The sequence below is a fragment of the Zophobas morio genome, unplaced genomic scaffold (assembly GCF_036711695.1).
Source record: "Zophobas morio isolate AGI-343-1 ecotype UQ-CSIRO unplaced genomic scaffold, CSIRO_AGI_Zmor_V1 ptg000023l, whole genome shotgun sequence".
NCBI classification, from domain to species: domain Eukaryota; kingdom Metazoa; phylum Arthropoda; class Insecta; order Coleoptera; family Tenebrionidae; genus Zophobas; species Zophobas morio.
Window position 1 is genome coordinate 12,721,534 of NW_026972128.1, and position 21,465 is coordinate 12,742,998.

At 31.9% G+C, this 21,465-nt stretch overlaps 1 protein-coding gene across 6 annotated transcripts in view; it reads right to left on the bottom strand.

Moving 5' to 3' along the window:
- Positions 1–21,465, bottom strand: part of LOC135134752 (homeobox protein prospero) — a 173,975-nt gene that overhangs the window by 62,749 nt on the left and 89,761 nt on the right. For 2 of the 6 annotated variants that reach the window (XM_064063573.1, XM_064063570.1), the window contains exon 1: positions 4,618–4,682. The exons of 2 other annotated variants lie outside the window; for them this stretch is intronic. The gene's annotated coding sequence lies outside the window, so the exon portion shown is untranslated. Of the gene's footprint in view, positions 1–3,141; positions 3,476–4,617; positions 4,683–21,465 lie in introns of those variants that run through there. 2 more of the 6 variants (XM_064063572.1, XM_064063571.1) reach the window with 1 other exon arrangement.

Sequence of the window (21,465 nt, forward strand, 5' to 3'; positions counted from 1 at the left end):
ATTGCTTTACACAAGGGTGACTCTTGATTGCAGCGGTAAAACTGTCGACTATTGACTATTTACATTTCGCATTATTGTAGTACGAACGAGGTAGGTCAGTGTCAAATGTGCGTGAATATTAATGTAATTGAAACAGATATTGTATTTAATAATTAACCCGGATATTGGTTGCCCGATTGAATTTTTAGCGGCCCATGTAATCAAAGCTAATTTTCACCATTATTATGTGTGTGCATTCTGGTTTTCAGTTGATTCGCGCAACATGTTTTCGCGTTATTTTTATAAAATTATATTTATTTGGGGTTTATTAGAGGGGTGTTTATTTTGTTTTTATTTGATTGGGGTTTTTCCTTTGCAAGGTCATTCGCCGTTCACCAGTCGACATATAAGCGTGTTGTGTTGCCTAATTATAAAAGAATTTTAGGCAACCGTTTATACAAGGCTTTGTAGGATGTCCGAAATTGCTTTATCGGTGAACGCTTGAATCGAATGCACTTTTGAATAAATGGCAGATATTATCCCGTCGGATTACGTCTACAAAATATTGTTTGGTTTTTCGAATTTTTAAAGCTAAAATACGCATCAGTAATTCTTTCACATTCAAAATATCGACTACAAAATCAATTTTTTCTACGTCACTAAACAAGCGTTATCGTATATCGCGAATCGTAGGTAGTAAGAGCTTTTACCAAAAATATAATTTCTGTTAGTTAATCTATATAGTAAAAAAGCACATATTTTTTTAAATATGTGGGGAAGCGTTCAGCAAGGTAAATTTTATCCTAATAACCCTCGTTATTAGGATAAAATTAAGATAAAATTAGGATAAAATTTGGTCATGTTGCGGCACAGAAACATGGAAAATGTATTTTTCCTGGATTCGTTAACATTTGTACCATTTGTGGTACACATAACTTTACTAATTCATAATTTTCGGGTAAAATTCGTTGGTTGCATTTTTCTCGCAAAGCTTAGACTTTAATTTGTGGCTTCAATTCAGTTGTTTGGAACACCATGTCAAAGATTATTTAGAACATAATTATTTTTTTATCTTGAAAACTTTTATGATTTATTAAAGATGAAGTACCTGTGCCTTGTCAATCCTTTTTTCCCCTATTTTCATTATTTTTTTCTCGTGACAGAGTAACTAATGACAAGTTCATGCAGCTAAATATAATCAAATTAATTTAACAAAAGACATTATAATAGCGTTAAAATTAATCTTACAACGCTTGTTACAGCGCATTGTGAATGATATAATTAAAATACGAATAAACTAATGTTAAATTAAACAATTTCTCTTGTGTGAATCCACACACTTTTGATTATTATTAATGATTCATACTTTAACTTTTTCTAATTAGGTACTTTTAAATTTAAAAATAATTATTATCAATATTTACGTGACAAATAAGGTTAGAATTGTCTATTATTTACAGGCGGTGAAGATTTGTTCCAAATATTATTTTTGAAAAGTGACTGTGTTATCACAAATTCAAAAATTATTTGTAATAACACAATCTTATAGAATTTAATAAAAATATAAAGAGTTAAATAAAATGAGAAAACAAAAATACGAAAATTAGAAGTTTGCAAGTATATTAAAGTCAGGTTAGTACTGCTTTATTAAATTAAATAACTTGTAGTCATGTGGCTTTGGAATCATGCTGAAAAAATATTAATAAAAATTTAAGTGTAGTTTATATCACAACTATATTTTTGCATATTCTGAATGACAAGGAATAAATAACTTAAATTTTATTCTAATCAACTATTTATGATTTTAGGTGGTAAAATAAATATTTAAAGGTTTTGACAGTAATATTATATCATGATAAAGCTATATAATAACAAAACAATTGAAAGTTTTATTAATACATTATTTCGATAATTCAGAGAAATTAGAAATTAAACTCAAATTTTTCCCTTTTTTTATGTGATACTTCCCTTTTCGTTTTTACTCACTGAATTCAACAAAAATGTGTTTAATTATGGTAATTTTTTTTATTTAAGAAAAACAGGACTTTAATCCGTATAAGTGTGCAAAATTTATCTGAAAACTTATTGCATAGAGAGAATCGAGAGTAAGAATGGGCTAAATTTTGTAATAAGCAAAACTGATGAAAATTTTTTGGTTAATATAAACCACAAAACGGATGGCGAAAATTCGTGCTAGAATTGTCAGTGAATAGGCATTAATTCAAACCAGTTTTGTAATTACATTTTTTAAAGCAGCAAGTTGAACGAGTTTGTGTAGGGAGTGTGGATAACAGGAAAACTACCCCTTCTTTATTGTAATCATGACATTGTTCTTTTATGTTATAACGGACGTTATTGGGGTGCTTCTTATATGGTCGACGTAAGTAAGGGGAACTTGGTCAGTCTGCAGTTTGTTATACAACAAGTAAGAGCCAAAATTGTGGTAAGCAAATTTTTACAAAAATCAAATTTTAGTTTGTTTCAAAAATAACCGTAATTTAAACGCGATGAAATTGTTGAACTTCCTGAGAACTGTTGACCGCTTTGATGAGTACATTTTTGTTATTAGGTTTTTATTTGTTTATTTTTGTACAATAAGGGTCAAAATTTAGTTACTAAACGAAACGTGAAATCCATGAATCTCGCATTTGAACGCCGAACAGAAAAATTGTGAGTACAGAATTTTCATACGAAGTTTTATAAGAACTAGAGGATGCTATAAAATACGAAAGCTGTTTAAGGCGGTAACACATTTTGTTTAAATTTCCGATCAATTTTCGTGTTTCACTACTTACTTTTTTTTTGTAAATTAAAGACTACAAATTCTTTTTAATAAATAAAACGAGTATGAAGAAAAGTGGAACAAATACATATTTTTTTAGAGTAGACAGAGCGTAACAAATGAAGGTCGTTGGACGCGAAGAAAAACTTTTGAAAAATTTTCGTCCAATGAGACAAATTTTTAGTGTTTTTTTTTTAATTCTAGCAATTATATAAAAAAGTCGTAACCATGTCGAACGACCTTACCGAAAAAATAAAACGCGAAGTACAAAAAAAAAAAAATTGTTTATATGTTTAGATGTTGTTATTTATTAATGAAATAAGTTTAAGGGCATACAGGTGTTCGGACACTGCACTTGCGACAATCATGCAAAGTATTACCTTATGAACTACATAACATAATCCATAACAAAATCATCACAAAATGTTAAAGTCCATGTCGAAGTGAACGAAGTTTGAATAAGAGGCCCGCGCCACACTGCCCCGAAGAAGGCCGCTTCAGAAGCACAAACACAAGTGTTAAGGAATAGTGATAAGTCGAGTCAGTCCCGGAGTTAAAGTCCGAATAGAGTTGAGCGTCGGCAAAGTTGTTGGTTATCCTGCGCAGGACTCTGAACGTGTCCTTACGCCACGAAGGATACCGAAGGAGTGAAGGCGTCTAGCTAAGACATGGGTTTAAGGCGCTCCTTTGGGGAAAGACGGCGCCGTTGCAGGAGGCCTGCCGACGACTGACACAAGACGTCGCAGGGGAACGACGCGCGCCGACGTCTGCCATCCCCACCCCCGACTCGCCACGCCCCCGGAGGGGAAGCCCTAATTAAGTCGTATTTTTAAGTAGCTACTAAGATTTTTAAAGGACGACTCTCGGTTTCATTGTTTATTAACGGCGTTCGCGCCCGGAACGCGGCGGGCGCCCGGAGCCATTCCGGGATCGCCGCCACTGCGCCCACACTTCGCTCATATTCGATTTAAAAAAGCAAACACTACATTTTTGGCAAATCGACGAGAGATAGCACGTGCGATAACAGTCATAGATGGCAAAAATGGAAATGCAATCGAACCGTACTTCGGTTTACCCTACCAGAGATAGTGGCTACTTTCTGTGTTTTTCATTGTTTCAGTATCTGAACTCTCTCACAATAAATACAAAAAAGCTCGATGCGATAGAAAACTGAAGTATGGTTCGATAACTTTAAATCAAGCTTTCAGTAGTGCTGCATTGAAAGAGAGGGTTTTGAGTCGATGGCTTGGCTATTGGAAACATATTATTCTAGGATTTCAGATTGCAGGATTACATACCACATGATAAATTGTTACGCGACGATTACAAATTCCCGAGATTCGACGGACACCCACTCAGCGTTGATGCCCACTTGAAGTCCCCACGAAAAACCTCGATTTTCAGTATTAATTACTGTCCAAATCGTGTACTGTACGATGTATTTTACGAAATTTTAAACCACTGTTCTGTTGTCACACCATACTTTTTATAAAAACAGGAAAAACAAAAAGTAAAAAAAGTATTCGCACATGTGTTTAATTTATTTTAATTAAACACAATTTTATTTGTTGTTTATTTGACCATTTTTATTTTATAGCCTAATATTGACGCTTGATGCCAATAATTTAATTACCGCAATTCAGAGACACATTTTTTTTAATTAAATGTTTTTATTTTTGTGTGTTTTATTGACACTTCCAGTTAACCAGTATTACTGTTTGGTCGTTTTTACCGGCACGCTTTTAATTTCACTTTCACTTGGCGCCGAACTTAAGAAGCTCGAATCGAGGATTTCAGTGGAGGGGAAAAATTGAGGACGCTGAGTTCTGAAGGAAAAAATAAGATTATAATCTTACCTTATAATTTGTTCTTAAAGTTTAAAAAGGCGCGAACACTTAATATAGGAATCATGACACTTGGGATACATAGCAATGAATGCCCGTCTTCTAGCACACTATCAGGCATTATCAAGGAGTGGGGGGACGCATGAGCAGCGTCGCGACGCCAAGGATGCCGATCGGTGGCTCCCCCTGAAGTTCTGCGGATACCGACACAACTTGTGGACTTGAAACGTGAGAGGCGCAACAAAAAAAGAATTAGAACTACTATCATTTATTTACATAACGAAATTCACATTCGCAGATTAATTTTATACAAAAATATAAGTATTTATACAAATAAGACAATCCAAGGGTCAAAACACTCCATTTTGTGTTAAAAAAAAATTTCAACGAAACTTCACTTCCTATCTAGCTCGTTCCACTAGAAATTTCCGCTGATGCGCTACCGGTTTCCCATCAAATGATAGATCGTACAGAGTGTCCACTACTTCACGGCTGCTTACTTTCCTGGATAAAGAAGTTTCACTTGTGCCTCGAGGAGATCTCCTTGCATTTTCTTCTGTGACCAGTTCCAATTTTATTGTCTTTCCCAACAATGTCTTGTTGTTCAGTTCCAAGACAACCTCTTCTGCTTCAATTGCTGTGCGGAAGTCAAAATCGGCGTATTTTCTTTTTACGATGCAACTTCTTATTCGTCCACAATCGTGAAAAAATTCTTTAAAATGACGAAGATTTGTCTTGGGATGAAAACCCGTAACACGGACCGTCTCTGTCAATATCGAAGACATTTTGTACTGACTGTTGTAAACACTTTTGGGTGTATTTATGTTAAGACGATGAGGGATGATTTCCCACCCCCTAAGAAGCAAATAAGAAATGACCGCAACCCCCCCCATAAATTCACTAAAGTGGAAGGGTTTATTGGTCATCTCGTATTTCTTCGAATTGTCTATGTTGCGATTTAATTCCTAAAGTGGCCATCTGGTCACCAATGTAATTGAGTAAATTTCCACCAAGACAAGATTTGGCTCTTTGTTTTATTGGGGCGGTTAATGTGCATCGGTATGCAGCGGCCGCTTAAACTAGCGCATATGTTAACTGAGACAGAATATTGATTTCCATCAATAGCAGCCAACAACAGGTGTCCAGAGTTGTGCAGTTAAAAAATAAAAAAGTTGCACTTTTTTCCCAGTTCCACTTTTTCAATGGGTAGCGTAATGACACCTATTAATACATTTTACGGTTTTACATTGTGTTCATTGAGTGGTATAAAAATTGAACTTTTTTATTAATCGTCTACAAATATATTGGGCAATTTTTTTATTTCCTATTGATTTTATTCATATCGTTCTGTTAATTTATTTATTATTTACATTTAGTAGTTAATCGCGCGATTTTTACACACGTGAGGTAATTCTTTGGTTGGCAAACAAATTATATTTATTAATCGCTGCAAACCATAGGGTGACAGTTTTTAATTTTCAATTTATCACTAACGGACTGAATTTTCCTAATCGTATTCAATTCAAACCGTATCAAAAATTTTGAGGTGACTTCACTAACCTCTAATAGTCATAAGCGCTTTTACCAGCGAGATAACCGCCCACTGCATTAAACGGTCGGATGCATCGGGGTTTCCTTACCTGCAGGGGAATGGTACTGGACTCAAAAAATTTGTAAACTTCTTTAAACAGTGTTAATGAACACATTTACAGCGGGGCTAAACAATAAACCATCCTTAGCGCATTACTCGCAGTGAAGTCATCTCCAAATATCGGTAGCCAAACTGTACGTAAATACGTTTCAGTTATGTTGTAAAAATAACGCAAGGAAAAATCTTACCACAGAAAAACGACACGAAAATGTCTTTGGTATAAAAATAACATTTCCTTAGATGTTTAATGTCGAATAAAAAAAGTTTGTTGGTAATTTTTGTTGTTGTGTTAAGAAAGTTAGGGTGTTATAGTCGATTGACAGGAAAAAACTTTGACGAAAGTTACAAATCGTAACGACAAAAAACCTATTGTATTTAAATAATTTACGACACTAAGATATTATATAGTGTGTACACAAAATTTAGAAATTCAATAAACAGTTTACGGCCAACATCTTAAACAGTGTTTGGTATGGATTTCTAAAGGATCAAAGAAATTAGTGGACAAATATTTGAACCATAATCTGAATAGAATTAGAATTGATGAGAAATCATGTATAGTACGGCTACCGAAGCTCTGGAGTTGTAAAAGTGCGTGATCTTCACGTTATTTTTCAAAGTTGCATTACTACTGTTCAAGGGATGTTTGTCGAGAACCTATACTAGTTAGTCATCACGTGAAGGGCACGTGCTCATTCCAATGATTGTGTCCAAATTTGATTTTAACATTTTTCACCCCATTTTAGTACAATATCTGATAGATAGGCGAGACTTTTCCTTGTAGAATAAATTACAGTTTCCCAAATACTACAAGGTTATATGGCCCCACTTTACTTAATTTTTGTACGGCTGGTTACCGGCTCAAGCTTAGCGTCAGAAATCAAGGATTTGTCTCATATCATTAAACCAAATACAATTTGTCTATTAATGTTTCGAAAAATACTGATCGTCTCAACCGTCTTTGGAATGGATGACGGTCGGGAGCAGGTACAAACGCAAAGATTTACAACTATGGGTTTGCCTTATCAACTGCTCCATTGTCGTCTTCACAACACCCTAATTTTACAACAGCCCTATAACTTTGTAGTATTTAGGAGACTTTACGATTCGTTGCTACACCTCTCGGGAACGACCTTGAAGTGAATTTTGATCGAGATTTATCTTTGTAAAATTCCTCAACAGGTGGACTAGTTCTAGAAATATTTGAAAATTGAGTTAAACTCTCTTTGATTGCTCTCACAATAGAGCATAAATATCCTAACAACTTTAAAGATTTAGTTAAAGACATTAATTTTCCGTGTTTATTGCCTTATTGGATTGTTGTCATTTAAATTGTCCTACACCTAATAACCACCCGTTTTACCACATGTTTGTCAACAATCCAGGACTATCTATTTTCTAAATCTATTTTGCTATTTAAATCCTATTGTTATGGTTGTCACTGAGAACGTCAGAGCTATAGAAACGAAACACCTGTGGACAATTAGTCCTACCACTCTTTCTGAGAACAGGTACTTTAGGTACTTTGTAATTAGCAATTACTGTAAACATACTTAGGCAAACAAAATCTTACAATTCAAAAATTAAAAGGGTTAAGAACTAAACCCATAAAACCATAAATCACAGATCCTTCGGTTGAGGCTTAGAAGTTGTCAAGTGCTGGACAACAATTTGTTCTTTATATTTATTGTATGTAGGTATTGTAGGTATATAATTGACTTTCAATAAATATTATGAAATAATTTTATTTCGGCGTTGTGTTTTTTTTTTTAATTGGTAAAAGTATTGAATAAGCTTTCTTATTACATACATATATACATCTATAATTATTATTTTCCATGCCAACCGTATTAACTGGCGTTTAAAAACGAATGACTACTAAAAATATCAGATTACTGGTATAAATATGAAAATATTTTTTTTCGAATTTACAATGGATTATTAAATTAAATAAAAAAACTAAAATTAATTAATATTTAATATAGGTACATATATACTATGGGTTCCAGTTCGCCTGCTCTGCTGGCATATCTCAGTTAATACAAAAAAAAACAGAAGTTTATAATTGAAAATTGTTAATTAACATAAAAAAAATGTTCGTAAATCTGTCGATGAATAGGTAAAATAATGCAAAACAAAAATTTTTCTAGTCAGAAAAGCTGGATATGATCTCGTATCTCAAGGATGTCGAAAAAATAAAAAAAAAAGAGAAAATAAGTATTATACGAAGACCATTTGCTACTAAAAAAATTCCACGCTGCCTGCACTTGCGTCAGTGAAATATTTATGCGTATCACGATGTTAGACAAGAACTAAACGCAATTCAATACTTAAATACTGTTAGACAAATAAGAAACATATTGTAATATTGTTTTGGGAAGACTAATGGCTATTTTACAGAATAATTATTCTACTTCAGATTAAGTTACTCATGCATTTAGCGAGGCGTTTAGCCGCGTCTTATTGGCCACATGTTAGTTTAATGCCATATTAAAAAAGTAAATTAAAAACTGTGTACATTTTCTCAAAAATAAAAAGCATTGGACTGTTTTAGTTTAATTAGTAGTATGGAAAAATAAAAAAGAACATCATTTAGTTCCTTTTTGCGTTCTGTACTCACTTAATTTTGATCTCACAATTTGTAAAACTGAGAAAATAGAACTTACGTTAAGATTCCAAACGTTTCAAATATCAGCGGCCACAATATTTTTTATCAATACACAAAAGAAACAAAATTTACGTGAACCACTCCGGTAAGATATGCCGTTTGTAACTGACTTCGTTGTCTCTTTATTTTTTAAAATGCATCTTAAGTCTATCCCCACTTTTTAACGGCTAATTTTAAATTGCCATATGACTTGTTCTAAAGCAGCCCTTGTGAATTACTCCACATAATAAGACACGAGACCGTTGAGATGTTCTCCTTCAGTGATTACGATACGACGCGTGCCCTTATGGTCTGGTGGAGACACACAGAACCGGCATAACTCACACTAAAAACATACACCCTAAAAGCAGATTTAGCGTCCTTCGTTTTTAGAAACCACATACACGATTTGGTGCAATTGATTGAATTAATTTATATAATAATAATAATAATAATGCAGAATTTATGAAAGGTATTTCGCTCACAAATGAACGATTGAAGTGTAATTAACTCCGAAATTTCTCAATAAATGTTGACTAGTATTTGAATCCATATAAAAGTGAAATCATATTATTATCGATATTGAACTTATTTTTTTACCTAGAATTAAAGGGATGAGTGTGCATACATATAATTTAGATTTAGACTCCTGTGTATCTACTGCTACAAATTCAACATCGTTTTCTTTTTTGGTAGAATAGAAAGCCCCATTTAAAATATATTCATTTATTTTAAAAGTTATTATATTCATAGTTTAAGGTCTGTGCTATACTGTTTGTAATTACCTAAACTTGAACAATACAAGAATGAAATAGCAAAGTTTGTTGTACCTTACAATTGAATTAAAGGGGTTTGAGTTTTTTTATAAGTTGACATTAAAATCGTCCTTTATGGTATGATTTTGTTGCGATACACTAATTATAATATCAAGCTACTTAAGTTCATTTTTATTATTTAAATTATTTAAAGTAAAAATTTAATTTTTTATGAAAAGTTTTTATTACATATGTACGTTGGTTCTCATTTATGGTCGTTAAAGAAGTTGGTGTGTTGGCTTATGCTAAGCTCACCACTTTGTATACACTATAAGTAGCCTTATCTGTTTTTTTCGTATGTGAAAATTACGCTGTTTTGGTTTTAATTAAATGCATCTGTAATGACATAAAAATAGACTCTATATATTTTTATTCTAAACCAATTTACATGTTAATAGTTATACTATCCTCAAGCATATTTGGCGTTTATGACTTCACACCAATTTGACTCCCATTATAATTCAATAGGCCGTCACAACTGGATGTCTTAAACCCGCTCACCGATACCTACCTGAAAAGACCTTTTCTGGTAAAAGCACAGGGCAGGACTGAGTTTTGCATGCTGGCTCCAACCGTGGTTTTGTGGACAACGCTTTGCTTTTATCAGCAAAAAATGTCAAAGATGCGACACTCGATTATCACGATAATATGACGGCTGAAATGTTTGAAACATGGTTTGATAAACAGTTGCTTCCTAACTTACCCCCAAACAGTGCGATTGTGTTAGATAACGCAAGTTATCATTCAGTGCAATTGAAAAAAATACCCAACACAAGTTCTAAGAAAGAAGAAATTCAAAATTTCCTTACAGAACATGATTTATACTTTGAAGAAAATTACACAAAGACACAATTATTAGAAGTGTTACACACTCGAAAATTTGAGAAACAATATAAAATAGATGCTATGGCGCGAGATCGTGGATTTAGGGTGATTAGACTTCCGCCGTACCATTGTATATTTAACCCCATCGAACTAATCTGGTCGCAAATGAAAAATAATATAAGAAGGAATAATACGGCACCAAAATTTAGTAGTGCAACAATTGACATAATTAGGGAAGAAGCTTCCAAAATAACTGCCGAAATGTGGGCCAATTGTGTACGACATTCCACAAAAGAAGAAGACCAGTACAGGGCACGGTTGATAACACCGTTAATTATTAATTTAGAAGAGTCGAGTGATGATGACAGTGACTATTTCGATCAATAAATAAGCAGTAGTGGTTAATAAGTAAATAGTTGTGCTGTAATAAAAAATGATTGAGTACAAAGTTACTTTGTTTTTACTTAAAATAAAAAACTCGAAAGGCGCAGTTGTCGGTAAATGCAAAACTCAGTCCTGCCCTGTGCTTTTACCAGAAAAGGTCTTTTCAGGTAGGTATCGGTGAGCGGGTTTAAGACATCCGGTTGTGACGGCCTATTGAATTATAATGGGAGTCAAATTGGTGTGAAGTCATAAACGCCAAATATGTTTGAGGATAGTATACACGTATAGGAATTTGTTAATTCCCCATATGAGTTTCGTATACCTAATAGTACTATTTTTCGTTTTACTTATTGAATCCTTCTTGAGAAACATAGGGTTACATATAAATTCCAGGTAATTTTTAAATTCCTGGAAAAATGGTTACTCTTTGAAAATAGTGAACCGTCCGACATTGTGACTAAAATTCTCAAAAGGGGGAATTGACGGATTAGCGGTGATTATCACTTGGCTTGCTCCGGTGATGAGTTTACCTGTCTGTTACCTGATGCCACTGATGAGTTCACGTGTCGAACACCTGCTACAGATTTATTTCTTGACGAGCTACCTACGCGCAAATCTTCAGCCATCCTTACCAGCGAGCAAGAATTACTACAAGATGGTTTTGTTAAAATTCCATTTTACCTTTATTATTATTAGATCATTAATTAGGTTTTTTTAAATTTTGGGTCGTGTTCTATTATGCTTAAATCAAATTCTGAACTACACGACAATTTGTTCTATTGTAAACATATACCTAACTTTGGCACAATGGATCAATTTTTTTGGGGCTCATTTAATATTACAGATTTTGTAGAACATACTGAACCGATTTGGTTTCAGAGGCGAGGAAAGTTCTGCCTGACGAAGAATTTCTTTTGTAGAGCACATTAATTTTGTAAATTTTAATTAATTACAGTTTCTTCTTCTAATTATCAAAACTAATTTCTTTATTTCGTTCCATTTGTATATTATATATTGTATCAAAACTTACGTCTAAAAATATTGTGACTTGGATATATCGTTTTAACAAAAAATCGCCCTCTGCCTTACGACGATTAAATTGTGGTGAAAAATTTAAAGAGAGCCACCCCCGATTTATTGATAAAAAAAGTGTTCATGGAAAACGAGAGTCTTTAATAAATATTTCAATAGACATAATAGGTATGATAAATTTGTGCGGATGTGCGGTTTTGAAAAAAAATATTTAGGTGTGCTAATGCTTACCAAAATTTTTTTGTTAATTCCCTGCTGAAAACTAATTACGTCATCTTAAAATGTTTTAAAAGAAGCGTGTGAACAATAAATCGCTTTAATTTAATTGATCGCTCGTTACTTTACAATTTTAAAGTGTCTTTTGTGAAAATTTATTTACAAATGCACGCTTTTTATTCTGTATTTAGTTATGTATTGTGTGACCTGCAATAAGGACCTATTATTATTATCTTTATAAATTAAAAACCCGTGATCTAAAAAATACTCCCGCGGCTTTTTTGACATGAATTAAATCTTCAATTTTTCTTTTTTTTTTCAGTTTGCGATTTTTTGAGTTTGCAAGTTTAATTTTTTCAGTTTTCCTAATATTCAATTTCTCAATTTTCAGATTTTGCAATTTTTTGATTTAAAATTTCTCGAGTTTTCAGTTTTTAATTTTTTTATTTTTCGATTCTTTAATTTTTCATTTCCTCGAATTTTCTATTTGCAATTATTGGTTTTCGTTTTTTAATGTTCTGATTTTGTAATTTTTGTTTTTTCAATCTGACTTTTTTCACTTTTTGGATTTTTCAATTTTTCAACTTTTAGATTTTTTTAATTTTGTTTTTTTTTTAATTTCAGATTTTTCAGTTTCTCGATATTTCAGTTTTTCGTTCCTTAAGTTTTGGTTTAAAATTGTTCTAGTTTTCATTTTAAATATGTATCTAGAGTCTGGGCGCTGTAAGCATAGCACACCAATAAAAGTGCGCTAAGAAAGAAATTGAGACAGGACGAGTCCATTTTCAAAAAGGAGGGGAGGCAGTCCCTCAGTGACGTCTGCTGCTTTTCGTTTTGTCTTTCACTAGGGCTCTGTGAATTTTTTTGTTTCACTATTTGTTTTACAAGCTTTATAAATCAGTTCTTTTCAGAGCTTTAAAATAACATTTTTCTTTGACGCGTACACAAAATCCGTAGACCACAAAATATGACTACGCCACTGACGGCTTTCCCCACCTGCGCTTGTGCTCAGCTTGTGATGACTCAACATCTTATTCTTTGGGTTTTCCAAGTTTTTCGATTCGATTCGGTTTTTCTTCATTCCAGTTTTTCGATTCATTCATTTTTTTTCGAGTTTTTTGCAAAGGAGTGGAAAAATTGCAAAACTGTAAAATTAAAAAATGAAAAATGAAAACACGATAAAGTATAAAACGAAAACTTTGAAAAATCTAAAAATTGGAAGTCAAGAACTCGAAAAATTGCAACAACGAAAAATCGAAAGATTAAAAATTGAGAAACATAAATCGAAAAAATACAAATTCGAAAAAAACGAAATGTTAAATCGAAATATATTGAAAATTAAATAAATTGGAAAATCGGATAATTGACAAATTCAAAAATTGCACAACTGAACGAATTGAATAACGAAAAGTTATTACAAATCGGAAAAAACACTGAAAAAATAAAGGAAATGAAAAACGAAAAATTGTAACAAAATCGAGAAAATGAAAATTAAATAATCAGTAAAATGGAAAATAAAAGTCAAGAACTTGGTGGGTACAATTAGCATTTCTGAAAACAGAAGATCAGTGTTAACTATATTTGGCGGGCTCTAGTTTACAATGTTCGTTTTCAGACAAAATAAACTATTTAGAAAATTTAATTTTGGTTCAGTAATAAACAAAGTAAAAAGCCGTGCGTTAAGTGTGTTTTACGCTCTGTTTATATATATAAAATATAGAAAAAATTAATTAAGATTTTTTAGTTAGGTCTGGTACATAATTTCTGGCTGGTTGATTTCTGGCATAGTGTGAGAAATTTTAACACAGTGAAGTGCTAATTTTACTGTCCCACCAGCCAGATGTGATTGTCCTCACTTTTCAAAAATAACGAAACCAAATAGCTTTGAGTCAAGCTTCGTCGGCCACCGTCGATCATAAAAGCTTTCTACCACCAATTAAAAGTGGCACACACACGCGTTTTGTTTCCTTACGACTCCGTCTTAAGACGACTTTCTTCTGAAGGGTTGCGGAATTTCCGAGGCGTGACGGAACGGATGCCGTAAGCTTTGTACCGTAACGTAGCACGTGCTTCGCCACTTGTACATTCTGTACAATTCCCAATGCCGCCGGCCTCATAAATAACTTTTTTTACACATACGGCGTAACGTTGTGGTGCAGATGAGGTGACCGATAGTATAACCGACGAGAACGTAAGTAAATTAGCACTGCGGACACTACGTAGATGAGGTGCGGCTCCCGGGAGATGTCTCTAGGAGCGGTGGCTCTCTCCAGGCGGGTGTGGGTCCCTTAGCGTGATACAAAGTAAACTAACTGCTGCGGCCTTTTAATGAATTCACCTCATTTCATTTTCGATATAGGTGTGGTCGACGTGTTCAAGAAATTACCGTAAAACAGATATTTGACAAAAAGAAAGTACTAAGCATGATATGCATTTTTCGTGTTAAAATGGCAAAAACTTGATTAAGGCGTATCCAGATACTTTAGGTACCATAACTTAAATCATTTTGAATTAATTCTGAGTAATTATTACATGATATACTGAAATATCTAGACGTAAAAAGTTTGTGTAGTTGTTCAACACAAATCTTTTTTGTCTTAGAAGCATAATTGGCGAATAAACCAGTTAAAAAAAATTGCACTGAAGTTGGTTCATCCGTTTGGGAGTTACGGTGCCACACACAGACACATAGATAGGCAAAGGATTCAAAGTTAAATGGCTAAAGTGCTTATCATCAAACATAACTAGGATCATTAGATTAAACCAACTTTCAACAAAAAAAAAGCATTGAAATCGCTTCATCCGTTGGGAGCTACACGCAGAAATCTCTGGAAGGATTCAAAACTGTAACAAGCTTCCTTCTTTGTCGGGGGTTAATAATAAAAGTATAACACGTGAGAATTTCATGTCGATATTCTATGTTCATTACATCAATATTAGCGTATCATAGAATTCCAAAAAAGATCCTTATACCTATTGAATTGATTCTAAGACAAATTGTAAAATGTCATTCTACAAATCGATCATAACATGACATGATGTCATCTCAAAGTTTTCTCGGAAAATTTCATTTGTAAAGTGTAGTATGGGAAGCTTCTTTACAGTTCTCCGAAAGCTTTATTAGTGTGGTCATAGTTTAACTGCTTCTTAATTTGTGGTAATATATATGAATTCGTTTTTAGCTGTACATATGCGGCTTATCTTATAAATATTTAAAATTTTACAGATAAATTCTACAGCTGATCTGAGAAACGAGGTAACATATTTTTACTTCTTGAGCGTGAGCTATTTTTACGTTTCATAGGCCCTAGAGTATGAAAAATTGGGTATTCAGTTTCCGGCTGTCTGTCTGTCTGTCTGCCTGCCGTCTGTCCGAATTTTTATTATACAGATAATCTCCTAAACTACTGGACCGATTCTTGTTAAATTTTATAAGTGCAGAGTGCAAGAATATCGTGTAGATGGTAAAACGATACCCAAAATTTGGATAAATAGCCCCACCAACAAAAGGATAACGTCATCTCCAAAATTTACGTTAGTAAATATTATTTCAACTTTATAAAGTAAGATAAGCCTTCACATCTGGTTTATGAATCCATATTTAGTTTTTATCCTAGATATTCAGATTTTTGAAAAAAAAAAAGTAATATAAGATTAGTATAATAACATTTAGTAATTTAACTTTGAAACTGCAAAACCGAATGCTCTGAAGTGCTGCAAACTTTTAAGGTTATCAGAATCATGGTACATTTTTAATCAAAAGTTATCAGTTCACCTCCTTCCAAAAAATTGATGATCTCATCTCAAAATTTTGCCTAATAAATTATCTCTGAAATATGCAAAAGATTACGACTTTTTACTTGTAGTTTGTCAATGCACTTGTAGTTTTTAGAATTACTTATACAGGGTGACACAAAAAAAAATAAATGAGGCAATTTATTGCATTGATTAAAATCAAGAACGACCCACTCCATTTTCCCGAAAATTTATGAATTATGAATATGTGGTGTTATTATTAGTATTACACTGCATCTTTAATTTTACAATTTTTTAAAATCGTTTTCCAACTTTAGTTTTTCAATTTTTTAATTTCTTGACTTTAAAATTTTTCAATTTCTCGTTTCTTCAGTTTTTCGATACTACAATTTCTCCTCACTTTTATGTTAAGAAAAATACATTCCGAATTTAAAACATTTTATTTCGGCACAAACCAGTTTCTACCTGGTCTACATATAGTCCTGGCAAATAGAAGTAGCAGACCTAAGTTGTAAGAGCATAATAGGATTACTACAAAAGTTTAATTACCCTTGATGAATAAACATCTGCACAGGAGCGAGATGAAGGTAACTCAAGTGAAGCGGCATTGAAATTGCGGCGAAATCAAGCAGAAAAGTATAGAAGGGTAATAAACATTATTTGACAGAAGTTTATAATCCTACTACGGCCTTAAAAGTTAGTTTTACCAGAACTATACTGTGTACGAAAAAATGTGTTGCAGTACCACAATAAAATATTTTAAGTTCAGAAAATATTTTTCTTAATATAAAAATGAATTAATGGAGATTAAATAAGTAACCGCTACATCCGTACAAATCTTACGATTTTTCATTTTCTCAATTTTTAATTTTTTGATTTTTCAATTTTTCAAGTCCTTGATTTTTATTTTTCATTTTCCCATTGTTTTAACTTAGATTTTCGCAATTTTATATCACAATGTTCAGTTTAAGTGTTCCAAATTTTCAATCTTTGATGTTCCGATTCCTCAAATTTGCAAGTTTAAAATTTTTCAGTTTTGTGGTTTTTGGATTGGTCAATTATTCGATTTTCCGAATTCTTCAATTTCCGTTTTTTAAGTTTCTCAGTTTTTAATTTCCTGATTTCTCAATTTTTCTTTAGATTTTTGAAAGTTTTCCTTTTATAATGTTTTGTTTTTTCATTCTTGATTTTCTAATATTATCTACAATATTGCAATTCTTACATTTTTTTTAATTCGAAAAAGTGAAAAAGCGAAAAAGTGAAAAATCAAAAAAATGCAAATCGAAGAACTGAGGAGACGAAAAATTGAAACATTGAAAAAGTAAAAATCGAAACACTTAAAAATCGAAAAAAATTAATGAATCAAAAAATTGGAATGAAAAAACGAATCTAATCGAAAAATTGGATAATCAAAAAATACACAAAGTCGGAAAATTGTAACATTGAAAGAGAGAAAAATCGAAAAATTAAATACCTATATTAGGAATATCGTGTACATGGTAAAACGGTAACCAAAATTTGGATAAATATCCTCATCAACATTAAAATGACCTCATCTCCAAAATTTACATTGGAAAATGTTATTTCAACTTTATAAAGTAAGATAATCCTTCACACGTGGTTTATGAATCCGTATTTAGTTTTTACCCTAGATATTCAGATTTTTGAAAAAAAAAATCAAAATTGTATAATAACATTTTGTAATTTACCTTTGAAACTGCAAAACCGAAAGCTCTGAAGTCCTGTAAACTTCTAAGGTTATCGTAATCATGATAAAGTTTTAATCCAAATTTATTAGTGTACCCCTTCCAAAAAATTGATGACGCCATCTCAAAATTTTGCCGAATAAATTCTCTTTGAAATATGCAAAATATTTTGTTTGTGGTTTATCAATGTACTTTATTTTATAATTATTTATTATACAGGGTGGCTAAAAAAATAATAAATGAGGCAGTTTGCTGTATTGATTAAAATCAAGAACAGCCCACTCCATTTTCGCGAAAATTTGGGAATATGTACTGTAATTATTAGTATTAGACTGCATCTATCCAAACTGATATGTCATTAAATATTGATAACGTCAAATTTTGTAACAGAAAAATTCACTTGAAAAAACGCTAGGTTGCTTCTTTATATTTATTTTAACATTAATATATAGGTATTTTTATTTTAACCTATAAGGGTTACCATAAAAAAATAAAATTCACAAAATCAAATTTTATGATTTTTCGAAACACCTGAATTTATTTACTTTGGCCAATTTTTGAATATCACAATTTTTCGTTTTTCCATTTTCTTTGATTTCACAATTTTTTGAAATCGTTTTTTCAACTTTTCGATTCGCAGTTTTTCGATATTACAATTTTTCTTCACTTTTATGTTAAGAAAAATATTTTCTGAGTTTCAAAGACTTTATTTGGGTACAAACCAGTTTCTACCTGGTCTATACTCCTGGCAAATAGAAGTGGCATACCTAACTAAGACCGCAATGGAATTACCATAAAAGTTTATTAGGTACCCTGCAATTAGGCTCGCAACAAGTAGGTAAGAAAAGAATAAAAGAATGAAATTTTGTGATAATCCTGTTGTGGCCTGGCATGTTGGATCTGCAACTTCTATTTGTAAAGTTTGTCTAGAATTATAAGAATTTTATGGACTCCCAAAGTTAATTTGTTTTACAGCCCTGTTGTCAATTTTATTGTACACCTGATGAGCGGGGCGAACTCAGGTACAGTAAACATCGGCTTTCTCCTGACAGGCTCTTTACCTGTACAATAGAATTGACGACATGGCTGTAAAACGAATTAACGTTGGGAGTCCATAAAATTCTTATAATTCTGGACAAACTTTACCAAAACATGTGTTGGAGTCTCACACAATAAAATATTTTAAACTCAGAAAATATTTTTTTTATTCAAACAAGTAACTGCCATATCCGTGCAATTTTCCAATTTTTCATTTTTCCAAAGTTTTAATTTTCATTTTGTCGATTTTGTATCACAGCTTTTGTTTACATATTTTTTAAAATTTGCAATCTTTTATTTATCATTTTGTCTATTTTCCAGTTTTAAAATTCTTCTATTTTGCATTTTTTGAATTTCTCAATTATCCGATTTTCCGATTTCTTTAATTTTTAATTTTTCGATTTCACAATATTTCGTTTTTCGGTTTTTAATCTTTCGATTTTTAAATTTTTTGTTTTTTCAATTTTCAAAGTTTTCATTTTATACTTTTTGTTTTTTCATTTTTGATTTTTCAATTTCACAATTTTGCAGTGCTTCTATTTTTTTATCGGAAAAGTTGAAAAATAGAAAAATTGAAAAAGCGAAAAACTGAAAAAACGGAAAATTACAAAATCGAAAACGTTGCAAATGAAAGAACTGAAGAAACGAAATATAGAAATCGAAAAAATTAATGAATCGAAAAATTAGAAAACTCAAAAATTGGAAAGTAAAAAAAAACTATAATATTGAAATATCGAAAAATCGAAAAATTAAATACCGAGACATTCAGAAATTAAAAATCAAAAAATTTAAAATAGAAAAATCGAATAAAAGAAAAAGTTTTAAGGTCCAATAATTGAAAAATGGGAAAATTCAAAAATCGTAAAATATACCTATATATGAAAAGTAAAAAATTCTAAAAATTATACTCCTAATTATTATTATATTTTTAAAATAAGAACTAGTAAAATTCAAATCAAAAATTGACTGAAAAATCTAAAACTGAAAAAACCAAAAATTAAAAAATTCAAAAGTTGAAAAACCGAAAAATTGAAAATCGAGAGATTGCAAATCGAAAAGTTGAAAGATCCAAACATTGAAAAATATCACATTGAAAAAAAGAAATTACAAAATTCGAACATTTAAAAACCGAAAAACTGAATAATGAAAAAAAAATAAAAACCCGCAACGAAAAATTGAAGAAATGAAAAATTGAAAAATCCAAAAATTGAAAAATTAAAAATTAAAAACTCCTGAACTTGCAAATCGAAATATGTATAGCAAAATCTAAAAATTGAAATATCCAAAAGTTGGAAAATCGAAAAACTGAAAAATTTAAACTTGCAAACTCAAAAAATTGTAAATCAAAAAGTAAAGAAGCTGAGGGAGTGTTATTTACGTCACTAGTGGTTATTTTATAGAGGTTATCAGGAAATAAAAATTGCAAAATTTTTGTATAATTTTTCAAAGAAGCCAGATTTATGGGGCTGTACTTCAGGGACGAGAGTTCTGTGGAAATAATCTTGGACCGATTTTTTGAAATTTTAGTAAAACCTTGCTACGCTAATTTATGAATTTTATGTCCTTAAATTATTTATTCATCCTAACTGCAAAGTTGATGACGTCATCAACTCAAGGATTTAATAGGTCTCGGTTCTATAAATTAGGAGTATTATTTTTCTTTAGAAAAATAAAACAACCGGAATACAATAATGGTAAATAACAAGTAAATTGCAAAAAAATCAATTCATTCGATGTACTTTCAGAAGTTGATAATTACGGATCGGTGGAAATATAAGACAATCATTAGTTATCGCACCGGAATCTAAGTAAAAATCCCACGCAAGCCGACTCACGAATCGATTTATTATTTAGTAAGTCATTTTTAATATTATCCACCATTAAATGCGACATTATCGGCAAACAAAGCCTTGTCTTAATGTATAATACATGCACGGCGTGATAAGATCGGAAGGTGGCTAGCCGAAGGGTGGCTTGGGAGTTTTTCTGATCTATATTTGAACCCCTTTCCCTTGACGTTAATATCAGAATTTTGGATAAGAATCCATTTCGTGTGTATCAGACAATAGACATAGTTTTCGTCCCTCCTGGTTTTATCAGATAAGTGAATACTTAATAGGCCAGTTCCGAGTAATTCTCGGGGGACAAACTTTATACTTGATTGCTTATTTGCGACCAACGGCGGAAAAATACATTTCGGTAGGAGACAGAAGGAACCAATTAAAGAAAAAAACGAATGCAATAAACAGTCCTGCTTAAGAATTATGAAATGTTGAAAGAATCGTTGACTTCCGTTGTAAAATAGCGAAGGGTACAAATTAGAAAAGTGAAGGATATTAGTTTCAGTCATAAATGAATGATACGTCAAGCACCTGTTGAAGGCAGATCTTTAAGAACTTCCTTGAAGACGACGTTTGAGATCATTAATTTTTTCTGGTTGTAATTAGAGAACGAAACAACAGTCATCAATTTTCTTGTTCGGGCAATATTTACAGCAAACAGAAATGACACAAATTATTATTGCTTGTCTGACCTGAAGTATGTATTGTTGGTTTATAAAAGATTCATATACCTTGAGGTCAAATATTGTCGTGTAATTGTAGATATCTCTTTCGCTGCAATTATGTGACCGCACGTACTTTACATATTCCTATATTACTAGGTATGATACTATATCAATTTTAAATATCTCACATGCCAACTTTAACACCGAAGAAGGAACACGCATAACGTGATTGCCTTTTGTCTAGGCGGAGATAAATAATGAGCGTACACCTACAGTGGTGATTA